Source organism: Panthera uncia (genome assembly GCF_023721935.1).
Source record: "Panthera uncia isolate 11264 chromosome C1 unlocalized genomic scaffold, Puncia_PCG_1.0 HiC_scaffold_4, whole genome shotgun sequence".
In the NCBI taxonomy this organism is placed as follows: Eukaryota; Metazoa; Chordata; class Mammalia; order Carnivora; family Felidae; genus Panthera; species Panthera uncia.
In genome coordinates, this window is record NW_026057585.1 from 97791971 (window position 1) to 97805276 (window position 13306).

Here is a 13306-nt window from a genome sequence, read left to right on the forward strand (position 1 = left end):
TAATTACAATAGCAGCAAACATTTATTGAGCCCTTCCTGTATGCCAGCTTCTGCGTCAAGAAGCACACAAGGGGTTATCCCGGTGAATCCCCGCCACAGTCCTGCAAGGCGGGTGCTGTCTCGGTGCTTTCGCTTTCGAGCTTTCGAGAGGAGAAACCGCCTGGAGAGGTTTAGTAAGCTGCTCAAGGCCTTAGGGAGCCACCAGTGTGGGCGTGGCAGGTGTCAAACGTCCATCCTCGCCTGTAAATCTTCATCTTCATCAGTGACTTTAAGATAAATTCTAGGAGTGGCTTTAAGGCCATGTGCATTCTTCAGCAGGACTGCATCTTATCTGAGGAATGGGTGTGATTTAGGCAATCAACATATTTCAGGAAGGTGCGGGGTGTGGGGGGAGCATTGGACTTTTCTGCTGCCTCTTTATTCTGGGCCCTTCACCCGAAGGTGCCTATGAATGTGCTGGTTCTCTGAGAGCGCCTGGTCTCTTCCTGCCTCGGTGCTGCCTAGGGGATGGGGCACCCAGCGAGCGCCAATCCCAGGCCCCCACCGGCACTTTGCAAAGCCTGCTTGTGATAAGCTGACTGTAAGAACTCTCATCCTCATGTGGTGCCTTGGACAGGCTGTCGTCCGGGAGTCCCGGGGCACTGGTCTGGAAATGGCCCACTTTGTTAAGGAAGCTTTTGTCCCTTCTCCTCCCAGGGGCCTGCCAGGACATCCCCTGGTCTGCCACTGCCCCTCTTGTTGGCCCTGGGAGCTACAGGGCTGGCACAGTCACTGCTCAGGCCCGTTCCAGCCTCCGTCTGATGGCACTGCTTCTCCGAGAGACTTTCCAGGGAAGGTTCCTAGCCTGCAGCCAGCTGGGCTGTCCCAGGGCTCTTCTGACTTTCCCCCTTGGAAGCCAAGGCTGCTGCTCAGGGCACACTGCCAGAGAGCCTAAAATAGGTCATTTGGTCTCAGGGTTGCACTGGGAACCTTGTTAAAATAGTTGTGGTCACAGGCAGACCAGCAGGGAGCCAGTGGCCCCAGGGGAGGGCCCACCCCTCACAAGGGCCTCACGGTGGACCAAGCGAGTGCCCTCCTCCGCTCATCCCCCCTACTTGGCACGCTCCACGCCCCGGCAAGCTGCCGGCACGATCGGCCCCGTTCTACAGCCAGCCTTCTTCCCGGAGTCCTCTCCCGCCGCCTCCGGCTTCTGCTCTTTCGCTTCCTCCATACAGCCCTCTCTGACTCCTCCCAGGGTCCATCTGAGCCCCTCTTCTCCCTCCGGAGCTCCCTGTGGCCTTTCCTGCTGTGTAGCTGCTGTCACATTGGCAGGAGCCCTTTGGGACCGGGATCTGCGCTATGTTCCCGGTCACACGTTCAGCCCCTGGTCCAGCTTCTGGCACAGAGCTGGGGTTTGCTGGATCCTTGTGTAGACCGAGCCTCTGGGAGGCGACTCCTGCAAGAGTGGGGACTGTCTGCGGGGGGTTCTGTGTTCTTTCCTTTCCCACGTGGGGCTCCAAGGCTTCTCCCAGAGGCTCTCTGTGATAACAAGGTGTGGACTGAAATTATAGTCAGGCCCCGGGAGAATTCCAGCCTATGGGATGGGAAGCTAATTCTTTTTTTTTTTTTTTTTTTAACTTTAATCGACACTTACATGAGAATTGTCTGTAACCTGGTAATGATGACATTGAACAAAGAAGATCCCATATACACAGAATCAAACTGAAAAATCAATCAGAAGGATTTTGCATGTGATAATCCGTGTCGCAGAAAAAAGAAAAAAGCATCCCAAGAAAGGGTAAGGAATGTGCTGAAGTGCAGGACCAGCTGCTCCATTCAGCGTTCTAGTCCCGGCCTGTGAAGGGCTGCTTTGACCCTTCTTTAACCAGCCTAATGGGTTCTCTTGTTTAGAACCAGGACAGGGGGGCTCCTGGGTGGCTCAGTTGGTTGAGCGTCCGACTCGAGCTCAGGTCATGATCTCACGGTTCATGCAGAGCCCATTTTGGATCCTCTGTCTCCCTCTGTCTCCCTCTCTCTCCCTGCCCCTTCCCCACTTGGGCACGCGTACGCTGTCTCTCTCTCTCTGTCTCTCTCAAAAATAAATAAGTATGACTAATCCCGAGGGAAGGCAAACCCACCCAGAAAGCCACAGAGAAAAGGTGCTATTTGCCTGGGCCTTGATGGATGTGTGGGAGTGTGTGTAGGGCGTGGAAATTGGAGGAAGCCTCTGGAGCCTGCCCAGCGTGAGTATTGGGTGACTTCGTGTCCCCCTAAGAGACTGGTGAGCCACTTACGGTGAGCACTGGGGAGACGTCACAGGACAAAGGGTAAGGCAGGGAGATGGCTGGAAGGTCACAGTGACACCCACCTGTGAGATGCAGATGTTTTTTTAGAGGCGGAACACTGAGGACCGAGAACCTGCAGGCAGGCTGAACAGGTGGGGATGGGGTTTGAGCCCCAGGGCCAAGTTCGGGACACACAGCTCCTGGGAGAGCTCTGAGTAGGAGGTGCCTGGGGGGTGGGGGTCCTGGAAGGGTGGGAGCCAGGTCTGAGCTCAGGTGCAAGGTGAGATCAGGTACAGGACTGAGAGTGGACCAGGGTGAGGCGTGGGATCAGGGGAGGTTACGCAGGGAGGGCAGGCAGAGTGAGGGGAGGAGGGAGCCCGGTGAGCACAGCACTGAGGACAGCTGGAGGGGGATACCAGCCAGCTCTGAAAGGAGGGGGCTGTCAGCAGGGTCACTGTCAGGGTCCCTGGGGCTTATAATTGAGAAGTCAGTGCGACTTTCCCCTGAACAGTTTCTGTGGAGCCCTGGCTGGAAGCTAGATTGCCGCAGGCCTGGGCTCCGTGAGGAAACGGAAGTGGGGGCACAGAGGTCTCTTTCAGATGCTGGCAGAGCGGGGATGTCAGCTTGGGGTTGGGTGGGGCTCCAGGGACAGTCTGTTCTTGGAGTGGCGGCCGGGACCACCACACCTGGAGCGCCGAGGGTGCTTATTAAAAATGCAGGCTCCTGGGCCCCACCCAAGCCCTCCTGAATCAGAATGCCTGCCAGGGGAGCCTGGGAGTCTGCATTTGAAATAAGCCCCCAAGGTGATTGTGATGCCCACTAGGATTTGAGAATATACCAGGGCTTTAGACAAAGACCTGGTCGGTCCTGACCCCTCGCACCCGCTCCTCCCAGATTTTGTCCCTCCTGCGCATAGCCAAGCTCTCCGGTCCGGGAGAGCTTACATTCTGGAAGACCAAAGAATTTGACCAACAAGTACCTCACCTGGAAAACAGCCCCAGAGGTAGGGCGTGTGTGTGTGTGTGTGTGTGTGTGTGTGTGTGTGTGTTGGGCTCAGCGGGGGGTGTGGAAGGGCAGGAGGGGCAGAGGTGGGTTTGAGGGAGCTAGAACTCCAAGTAGTGACCCCACGAGATGCTGTTTATGATGCTATCTGCCGCAGACATTATCCTGGCCGGTCAGATGGGTGGGATGGGTGCAGTTTATCACAATTCGCAGATGAGAAAACCAAGGTACATGTGCAGATACGTTGCCCAGGTGGGCAGGGTCAGACCCAGGCCCAGGTCCCGGGGTGCTGGGGTCCACTGAGGGAGCCCAAGCCCCGAGAGGCCCTCCCTGGCTGGGCGGGAGGCCCAGCGCCTCTGCTAGGAGCCAGTCCCACGTCTGGTGCCGTGTGCTCACCTTCTGGCAGCCTGAATGCCTGGTGCCGTGGTTGTCAGCCGGGAGCCCAGTAGGTGCCACCAAGCCCGGAGCCTGCTTTGGCTGCTGAGACCTTAGTGGATCTGTGGCCGCTGTCCCCATGGCAACCAGTATCATGCTGTCTCTCGGTAAAAGCCATCCCCTGGGAACTTGAGGCATCAGAGCTGAGATGTATAGAACCCCCGGGGTTCCTAGGCTGCCGCTGCTAAAAACAGCGCCTGCCACCCAGCGGGTTTGTCTGGGAGGAGAGGAGGTGGTGTGGGAGCCTCGTCGTGTGGAAACGCTCCCTCTTGGAGGAGGCTCTGGGACCTGTTTCCCCAGGAGCTTTGCTGCCTGGCTCGCAGCTGGTAGCTGAGCCGCTGCAGTTTCGGGTAGCTCGGTAGCAGCTAGTTATCTAGTTAGTTAGCTAGCTAGTTAGCAGGTAGTTAGTGCTGATGGCAGGCTCACGGGCTAAGGAGGAAGTACTGCGGCCCCAACCCCAGAGGCAGACAGGGGAGGTGGGAGTTGCCCCCACACTCCGGAGCGTATGCTCGTGTTTCCTCTCTAGCCCGTCAGCCGTGTGGCCGGGGCTTGGCAGGTCGGACTCCCCGGACTGTCGTGAAGCCCTCAGCCCAAGTGAGTTTCCTGCGCTGTCTCTCGCTTCCGGGAGCCACGGCAGTTGGGAGCCTCCGGGATTTCAGGGTTGCGTTTCTGAGTTTTTCAGTCCCTGGTTGTTCACTCTTATTAGGAAGGTGTTTGGGCCCCTCAAGAGGTCAGGAGCTCCCTGACCCCAGAACATCTGAACCTGAGTAGTCCTAGGAAGCTCTGCCCAGAGAGGGGTGCAGGGGAGCCCTGCCCCATGACAGGGGGAGGCTGGGCTTGCGAGAGCTCATGGCTCTGAGTTGGGCGATGCGGATGCCCCTGCCAGGGACTGATGCTGCTTCTGGGAGTCCCCGTTTTATCCGGTGATGTCTGTGCAGGGCTGTGCCTGCACTGTAGGGCCCAGGGCCGGCCGCCTTTGGGAGCTGGGCGAGGCTTTTCATGCCATGTGCCGGTTTCTAGGCCGGGTCTGCCCTAAGAGCGGTTTTTCCTCCCCGTCCACCTTTGAGTACTGGTTCTGAGGTGGACTTTGCAGGATCCAGGGCTAGGAGAGCTCTGGCCCCCTGCAGCCGGGTGCTCTGGCAGAATCCAGGTAGGGACTACACGGTCAGCGCGTCGAAGCGGCCGAGGCCCGTCCCTTCCTTCCCCAGTGCCTGTCTCTCTGGGCAAGGTCCCTCCTGGAGAGGGCGGGTGGTTTCCAGAGCAGTCCTCGTCCGTCCCAAAGCTTGAGCCCCAGGGTCCGTGCCTTTCCAAGACTGAGCTCCCCCTTCCCTGGAAAAGAGTGAGGGGCACGAGCAGGAGAACCCCAGGCGTGTTTGTGGAACAGTCCACATCCACTCTGCACCTCAGGGCCGTGGCCGCCTGTTTCCTGTTCTTTGTCACCCGTTATCACCCACCAGGCTGGAAACACACGGCTGATGGGAGCGTGTGCCGGCAATTCAGGAAGCAGGCGGAGGCGCTTAGGTATTGCTGAAAAGACCTTTCGAGAGACTCGATATGAGAGCCTCAGTTAGCAAGAATGATTCTCCAGCCACTGGGGGTTGTCTGTGTGCCCCTGGGGCTTTCTCCATACACCCTGCCCCCTGCCCCCTTCCCCCTGTCCCCTGTCCCCTGTCCCCTGTCTTGATGGCAAGGTGCAGATGCCTTCAGTGAGCCGGCACATGGCTGAGGCCAGTGCTGGTGCTGGTGTGGAGCCTGTTCTGGGCTTTTGACTCTGCTGGTGCGAATTCATCCTGAGTTTGCAAACAGACTAGTGAGCCCATTGTCTGTCTCCCGCCCCCAGCGAGGGGCCAGCTTCCCTTTTCTAAGCTCCTGCATAGTTGTCATTTTTCTCTGCCCAGTCACTTGACTAGACTCTGTTAAAGGGGCAAAGCTGACATTGGACGTGGGTTGAGTGCCCTGCCCTGGTTCAGGGAGCTGTGTCCTCACCAGCGCCTTGGCCCTGCTTTCCTTAGCAGGTGAGCCATGGGACCGGGGAGACATCAGGGCCAAGCCGTAGGCCAGGGTGGGGCATTGGGGGGGCGGGAGGCACGGGTCTGGGCTCGGGCCTCCTCCTGAGTTGGAGTTTTTGGTTCCATGTTGAATCCTGTCCCACTGTGCCAGAGTTCTTTCGGTGGTGTTTTTTAAATCCCGGGTCTTGGTTCCATTCTGATGGACGGGCCCAGTCTCTGCCGGGAAGCCTGGACAGTCACAGTGCTCTGGGTGACTGGGGCGAGTCAGTTATTCCCTTCCCCGGAGAGGCAATGGCAGTGTGTCCTGGTGGGGAAGCATGGACTTCAGGGTCTAGGTCTGGGTCCTCCCTGTGCTTCTGATTCCCTGAGTTGCTATAGGGGTTCTCTCCTCATCTGTACAATAAGGATTCGTCCTGTCCCACGAGCTCTCCCAGGTGCTGTGCATCTGTGAGTGAACAAGATAAAGTCCCTGATTACGTGGAATGTGCCTCCCACTGGGAAATCAAAGATCCCATCAATATATAACGCTGTGGTTGGTGCTGAGGGTCCTGAAGCAGGCTGCACCACCCTGAGGGACTGACACAGGGCACTATTTTTTTATTTTTTAATGTTTATTTATTTTTGAGAGAGACAGAGACAGAGACAGAATGCGAGTGGGTTAGGGGCAGAGAGAGAGGGAGACACAGAATTGGAAGCAGGCTCCAGGCTCTGGGCTGTCAGCACAGAGCCCGACGCGGGGCTCGAACTCACGAGCCGTGAGATCACGACCCGAGCCGAAGTCGGACGCTCAGCTGACTGAGCCACCCAGGCACCCCTCACAGGGCACTGTTTTAGAAGCTGTGGTCAGGGAGGGTCTGGGGAGACGATTTTGCCCAGACACTGGCATGAAGTGCAAGAGCGGTGTGTGGCATGAACTTGGGGAAGAGCACTGAGGCAAAGGAAACAGCAAGTGCAAAGGTCCTGAGGTACAAGTTACTCGTTCCTGAAGGACAGTCCAGAAGGCCCACAGGGCTAGAGTGGAGTGAGGAGATGGGTGTGTATCAAAGGAGGTGAAGAGACAGCCAGAGGCCAGACGTGTTGGCTCTTGCGGGCCGTGTGGAATTTGGAGTTTACTTTTGAGTATGATGAGAAATCTTGCAATAAGAAGCCTTTGGAGAGTTTTGAGCAAAGGAGTGGCAGGGTCTGACTTATGTTTTTAAGAACTTCCTCCTCGCTGCTGTGTGACAGTGGGCAATTTGGGGGCCAGAGTGCCGAGATCCAGGAAAACGGGCCCAGGAGGCTTGATGGGCAGTGGTAGCCTGGACTGGATGGTGGTTGGGGAAATAGTGACGTAGCCACAATATAGTTTAAAAGTAGAGCCGACATGAGGCACCTCGCTGGCTTAGTTGGAAGAGCGTGTGACTCTTTTTTCTGTTTTTAAATAAATGTTTATTCATTTTTAAGAGAGAGAGAGAGTGAGCAGGAGGAGGGGCAGAGAGAAGAGGAGAGAGAGAGAGAGAGAGAGAGAGAGAGAGAATCCCAAGCAGGCTCCTCACTGCCAGTACAGAGCCTGGTGCGGGGCTTGAACTCACAAACCATGAGATCGTGACCTGAGCTGAAGTCAGATGATGCTCAACCAACTAAGCCACCCAGGTGCCCCCAGCCTGTGACTCTTCATCTTGGGGTTGTGAGTTTGAGCCCCACGTCGGGTGTAGAGGTTCCTTTAAAAAAAAAAAAAAAAATGGGGCACCTGGGAGGCTCAGTCAGTTGGGTGTCCGACTTCGGCTCAGGTCATGATCTCGCAGTTGGTGAGTTCGAGCCCCGTGTCGGGCTCTGAGCCGACAGCTCGGAGCCTGGAGCCCGCTTTGGATTCTGTGTCTGTCTCTGTCTGCCCCTTCCCCGTTCATTCTCTGTCTCTCAAAAATGAATAAATGTTAAAGAAATAAAATTAAATTAAAAAAAAACAAACTGGAGAATAATAAAAGTAGAGCCAATCAGATTTGCTGGTGTCATGGAGTGTGTGTGTGTGTGTGTGTGTGTGTGCGCGCGCACACGCTTGCATGGGATGGGAGTGGGGGGATCGGGAGGATCCCTTGCAGGATTTTTGAGTCACCATAGGATGGCTGGGCCCTTGCTAAGGGGGGCGGCTGAGGGTGGAGTGGGCCGGAGAGCCCGTTTGACGTTCTGCCAGCTGTGAGGGTTCCAATGTCTCCACCTCCTTGCTAACTCCTATGGTCACTTTTTGATTCTGGCCCTCCTAGTGGCTGTGAAGTGGTGTCTCATTGTATCTTTGATTTGCGTCTCCATAGTGACTAATGATGCTGAATTGAGCATCTTTTGACGTGGTTGTTGACCATTCTTCTATCTTCTTTGGGAAAAATCTCTAAATCTCTATTCGAGATCTTTGCCCATTTTAAAAATTGAGTGGACTTCTAATTATTATCGAATTGTGCTTATTTATATATTCCAGGTACCGGTCCCTTACCAGATATATGACTCGCAAATTGCTCTCCCATTCGGTTTTTTTTTTTTTTTTAATGTTTAGTTATGTATTTTGAGAGAGCGAGACGGAGTGCACACATGCATGAGTGTGGGCGGGGGTGGAGGGAGGGGCAGAGAGAGAGAGAAATCCAAGCAGGCTCCCTGCTGTCAGCGCAGAGCCCAACGTGGGGCTCGATCCCACCCATGAGATCATGACCTGAATTGAAACCAAGAGCTGGACACTTAACTGACTGAGCCACCCAGATGCCCCTCCACTTTTTTTTTAAAATTAAAAAAAAAATTTTTTTTTTAATGTTTATTTTTGAGAGAGAGAGAGAGACAGAGTGTGAGCCAGGGAGGGGCAGAGAGAGAGGGAGACACAGAATCTGAAGCAGGCTCCAGGTTCTGAGCTGTCAGCGCAGAGCCCGTCATGGGGCTGAACCCATGAACCGTGAGATCATGACCTGAGCCGAAGTCGGACGCTTAACCGACTGAGCCACCCAGGCGCCCCCCTCCACTTTTTTTTTTTAATGTAAGTCTTCTCATTGTCATTTTCTTTAAAGCTTCTCTCTCTCTCTCTCTCTCTTTTTTTTAAGTTTTTCTTTTCTTTCTTTCTTTCTTTTTTTTTAAGTAATCTCTACACCAAACACGGGGCTTGAACTCATGACTTGAAAATCAAGGGTCGCATGCTCTCTCAACTGAGCCAGCCAGGCGCCCCAGCAGTTCACTTTTTTGGTAGCATCCTTTGAAATATAAACATTTTTGAGTTCAATAAAGCCCAATTTATCTATCTTTTCTTTTCTTTGGGTGTGCTTTGGTTGTCCTATCTAAGAAATCAGTTCCTAACCCAAGGCCATGAAGATTTACTCCGGTGTTTTCTTCTAAGAGTTTTATAGTCTTATAATTTTATAATTTTGGCAGTTCTATTTAGGCCGTTGGTCCATTTTGGGTTAATTTCTGTACGTGGTGCAGGGTAAGGGTCCAAGTTCATCCCTGGCATATGAACATCCAGTTCCCTTCTCTCCAACTGAGTTGTCTTGACACCCTTGTCGAAACCTAACTGACCCTAAGTGGGGGGATTTATTTTTGAACTTTCAGGTCGGTTCTGTTGATCAGCCTGTCTACCCTTACACTAGTACCACCCTGTCTTGTCTATTGTGGCCTTGGAGTACGTGATACAATCCCAAAGCGTGAGTCCAACTTTGTTCTTCTTTCTCAAGACAACTTTGGCCGTTCTGGATCCTCTGCATTTTCCATGTGAATTTTAGGAGCAGCTTGTCAATTTCTGCAAAAAACGCCAGCTGGGATTTTGATAGGAGTTGTGTTGACTGCCTTTCCAGGATGTTGTCAACAGTGATGTTTTGTACTTTTCTCAGCACAAATTCTACAGTCCATTTGTCCAACTTATTCCTAAGTATTTTATTATTTTTGATGCTATTGTAAATAAAGTTTTCTTTTTTAAAAACATTTTTAATGTTTATTTTGGAGAGAGAGAAAGAGACAGAACATGAGCAAGGGAGGGTAGAGAGGAGACACAGAATTTGAAACAGGCTCCAGGCTCTGAGCTGTCCACACAGAGCCCGACGTGGGGCTCGAACTTACCAACCATGAGATCATGACCTGAGCCGAAGTCGGATGCTTAACCAACTGAGTGACCCAGGTACCCCATAAATGAAATTTTCTTAATTTAATCTTCAGATTCTTCATTGCTAGTGTATAGAAATACAAACAATGAGCGGCGCCTGGGTGGCTCGGTCGGTTAAGCGTCCGACTTGACTCAGGTCATGATCTCGTAGTTTGTGAGTTCAAGTCCTGCGTCAGGGTCTGTGCTGACAGCTCAGAGCCTGGAGCCTGCTTGGAATTCTGTGTCCCCCTCGCTCTCTGCCCCTCCCCCACTCGCTCTCTGTCTCTCTCTCTCTCTCTCTCTCAAAAAATTAATACACATTAAAATAAAAAAGAAGAAATACAAACAATGTTTATATATTGATTTTGTATCCTGCAACTTCAAATTATTTATTAGTCTTAATAGTTTTCAGTGGATTCCTTAGGATTTTCTATATACAAGAGCCATGTCATCTACAAATATGGTTTTACTTCTTCCTTTCCAATTTGGATATCTTTTGTTTCCTTGCCTAGTTGCCCTGGATAGAACCTTCAACTCAACACTGAATAGAAGTGATAGGAATTTGGGGCACCTGCGTGGCTCAGTTGGTTAAGCGTCCGACTTCAGCTCTGGTCATGATCTCGCGGTTCATGAGTTTGAGCCCCGCATCGGGCTCTGTGCTAACAGCCTGGAGCCTGCTTCGGATTCTATGTCTCCCTCTCTCTCTGCCCCTGCCCCGCTCACACTCTGCATCTCTCTCTCTCTCCCTCTCTCTCAAAAGTAAATGAACATTGAAATAAATTAAAAAAAAAAAAAAGCGACAGGAGCAGACATCCTTGAAATGGGGGGCAGCTTCCAGTTTTTCACCATTAAGGGTGATCACAGCTGTGGGATTTTAATAAATGCCCTTTATCAGATTGAGAAAACTCCCTTCTGTACCAGATGTGTTGAGGGAGGGTGTGCCCATGAAGGGGTGTTGAATTTTGTCAGATGTATTTTCTGTGTTATTCAGGCCATTGTATGGTTTTCGTCCCTGTTTTTGTATTGGTAGGCTGTAATACATGAGTTGATTTTCAGGGGTTAGAACACCCTTGCATATCTTGGGATAAATCTCACTTGTTCAGAGTATATAATCCTTTTTATATATTGCTGTGTGGTTTGCTAGTACTTTGTTGAGTGTTTTTGCATAACACAGGTATAACGAATAGCTATATTCATAAGAGATACTGGTGTGGTTCTCTTTTCCCATGATGCTTTCATCTGGTTTTGGCCATCTTTTTTTTTTTTTTTTTTATGTTTTTTTTTTTTTTTTTTGAGAGAGAGAGAGAGAGAGAGTGCGAGCCGGGGGTGGGGGGGGGAGAGACAGAGAGAGAGAGAGAGAGAGAGAGAGAGAGAGAGAGAGAATGAGTCCCAAGCAGGCTCCACCCTGTCAGCACAGAGCCCAGTGCGGGGCTCGATCCCATGAACCGTGAGATCGTGACCCGAGCCAAAATCAAGAGTTGGACACTTAACCGACTGAGCCGCCCAGACACCCCTGGTTTTGGCCATCTTTATCTTTCAGTGTGTCCGAGAGCGTGAGCAGGAGGCTCTCCAGCTTCTCCCCTCCTGTGCTCACCTGCCTCCAGCAGAAAGGGGTGCACAAAAGCTCGGGCCCGAGTCGAGACAGTGTCAGCAGAGGTAACAATGGGGTGGACACAGCCTCATCTGTAAAATGGCATAGGAAACCTAGCGGACAGCCTGGAGGTGGCAGGATGGGCCTCCCTGTTCTGAGCCTTGTGATTGCCGGCCACAGTTGCACCCAAGGGAGCTGCCACATACTGGACCTTAAAGGAGGAAGGACAGCAGGGACCAACCTGAGGCCCTTCCTGGCTCTGAAGCTCTAAGAGCTCCATTCTGCCAGCTAAGCGAGCAGCGCGTCCTCCCTGGTAGGTGGCTGGCCCAGATTTCCCGGAGAAGAGGAGGGAGGGGAGCAGCATCCTTGCCCGGAGGCCTGTGTGCTTCCTGGCCAGGCCCTCGTAGTGCAGGCCAGCCACTGATAAGGAGAGGTCAGACGATGCTCTGGAAGGGCCTGCCCCGCTTGGCGAGGCCCGGAAGACAGCCGGTCCTTTGGGAACAGAACAAGGCACGGGCTGGGCGGCAGCTCTGCGGGCCCTCTCCACACCCAGCTCCCGCAGCAGAGTGGGAGGCTCTAAAAATGCAAGCTGCTGATTTCCCCACCCCAGCCAGGGACGGGCGACCAGCTGGCACTGTGGCACCAGCGGGACTCTGGCAGATCCTCTTCCACCTTCAGGTGTCATGCTAAATAGTCACCGGGGTCCCTGTGTGACCTTGAGGAGGTCACTTCCTTCCCCAACTCGGAGCCTAGCCCAGGTGCGCACACCAGGCAGCCTGCGGGGTCGGGAGCCCGTGGTCGTTCCCTCCGCAGACTCACCGTTCCCTCCTGGGGTGGCCAGGGCTATTTTTGTGCCTGCAGCTCAGTCCAGAGGCCTAAGGTCCCCGTGAGAAAGCCCACGAGGCAGGCAAGGAAAGAAGCAAGTGGCTGCCTCTCCTTGCCGCAGCCCAGGCAGCTCTCTCCTCCCCTCTCAAAGCCCCCACCTGCCCCTCCCCATCGCCCGGGGAAGAGCCGGCATCTGCTAGGTGACCAGCTCAGCTGCCATGCAGGGTATGATGTCATCTTGGATTCTGTGGTTGCTAGGAAAATTCTGCCTGCAGTGATATTTCGTGGTCCTAGGACTGAGGCGAGAACAGAATGTTCCCGAGAAGACAGGGGAAGGATTCGTAGGGCTTCCCAAGCAAAGGAGCCCCCCATCCCAGGAAGTCAGAGGATTTGAGCTTCTTCCCAGGAGCTTGTTCCCCTTCTCAGGAATAGAAGTTGTGCGGGTCACGGCAGAAACGCGTCAAGGCAGGTTGGGGTGCGAGCGGCAGGGTTGGCTCCCCTGACAGCACCGTGGCGTCCTGGTGGCCAAAGGCACACGTCCGTGATGTCGCCTCCTTGTGCCTCCTCCTGCAGCACCACAGCTGGGGGCTCCCCCACCCCTCAGTTTCCAGGGGCAGCAAGAAGGAGGAGGCGGTGTGGAGGAAGACGGCCAGCACCATGCGGGGGGCGGGGGGCAAGGCAGACACCGTTTCACAGGCCGGAAGCTCAGCCACGAACCACCCGCACCCGCCCCCTCTTCCGTGGCCTTTCCTGTGTCTGTTCTTCTCATCGTCCCCTCCTGGGGAGATCCCCTCCGGCAGGACAGAAGAGAAGTCTGTCAGAAAGGCCACGGCAGCTGATTATTGTTCAGAGCCTGACCACGAATTGCCCTTTAGTAAAAGGGGAGGGGGGCCTGGCTGGTTCAGTAGGTAAACGTACTGACTCCTGATCTTGGGGTCGTAAGTTCGAGCCCCAAGTTGAGTGTAGAGATTTTTTTTTTTTTTAATCTTAAGGGGCGCCTGGGTGGCTCAGTTGGTTAAGCGTCCAGCTTTGGTTCAGGTCATGATCTCGAGGTTCGTGTGTTCGAACCCCACGTCAGGCTCTGCACAGAGCCTGC

General features: G+C 53.7%; 1 protein-coding gene across 1 annotated transcript in view; it reads left to right on the forward strand.

Moving 5' to 3' along the window:
- Positions 1 to 13306, forward strand: part of CTNNBIP1 (catenin beta interacting protein 1) — a 28489-nt gene that overhangs the window by 13580 nt on the left and 1603 nt on the right. The gene's annotated exons all lie outside the window — the stretch shown is intronic.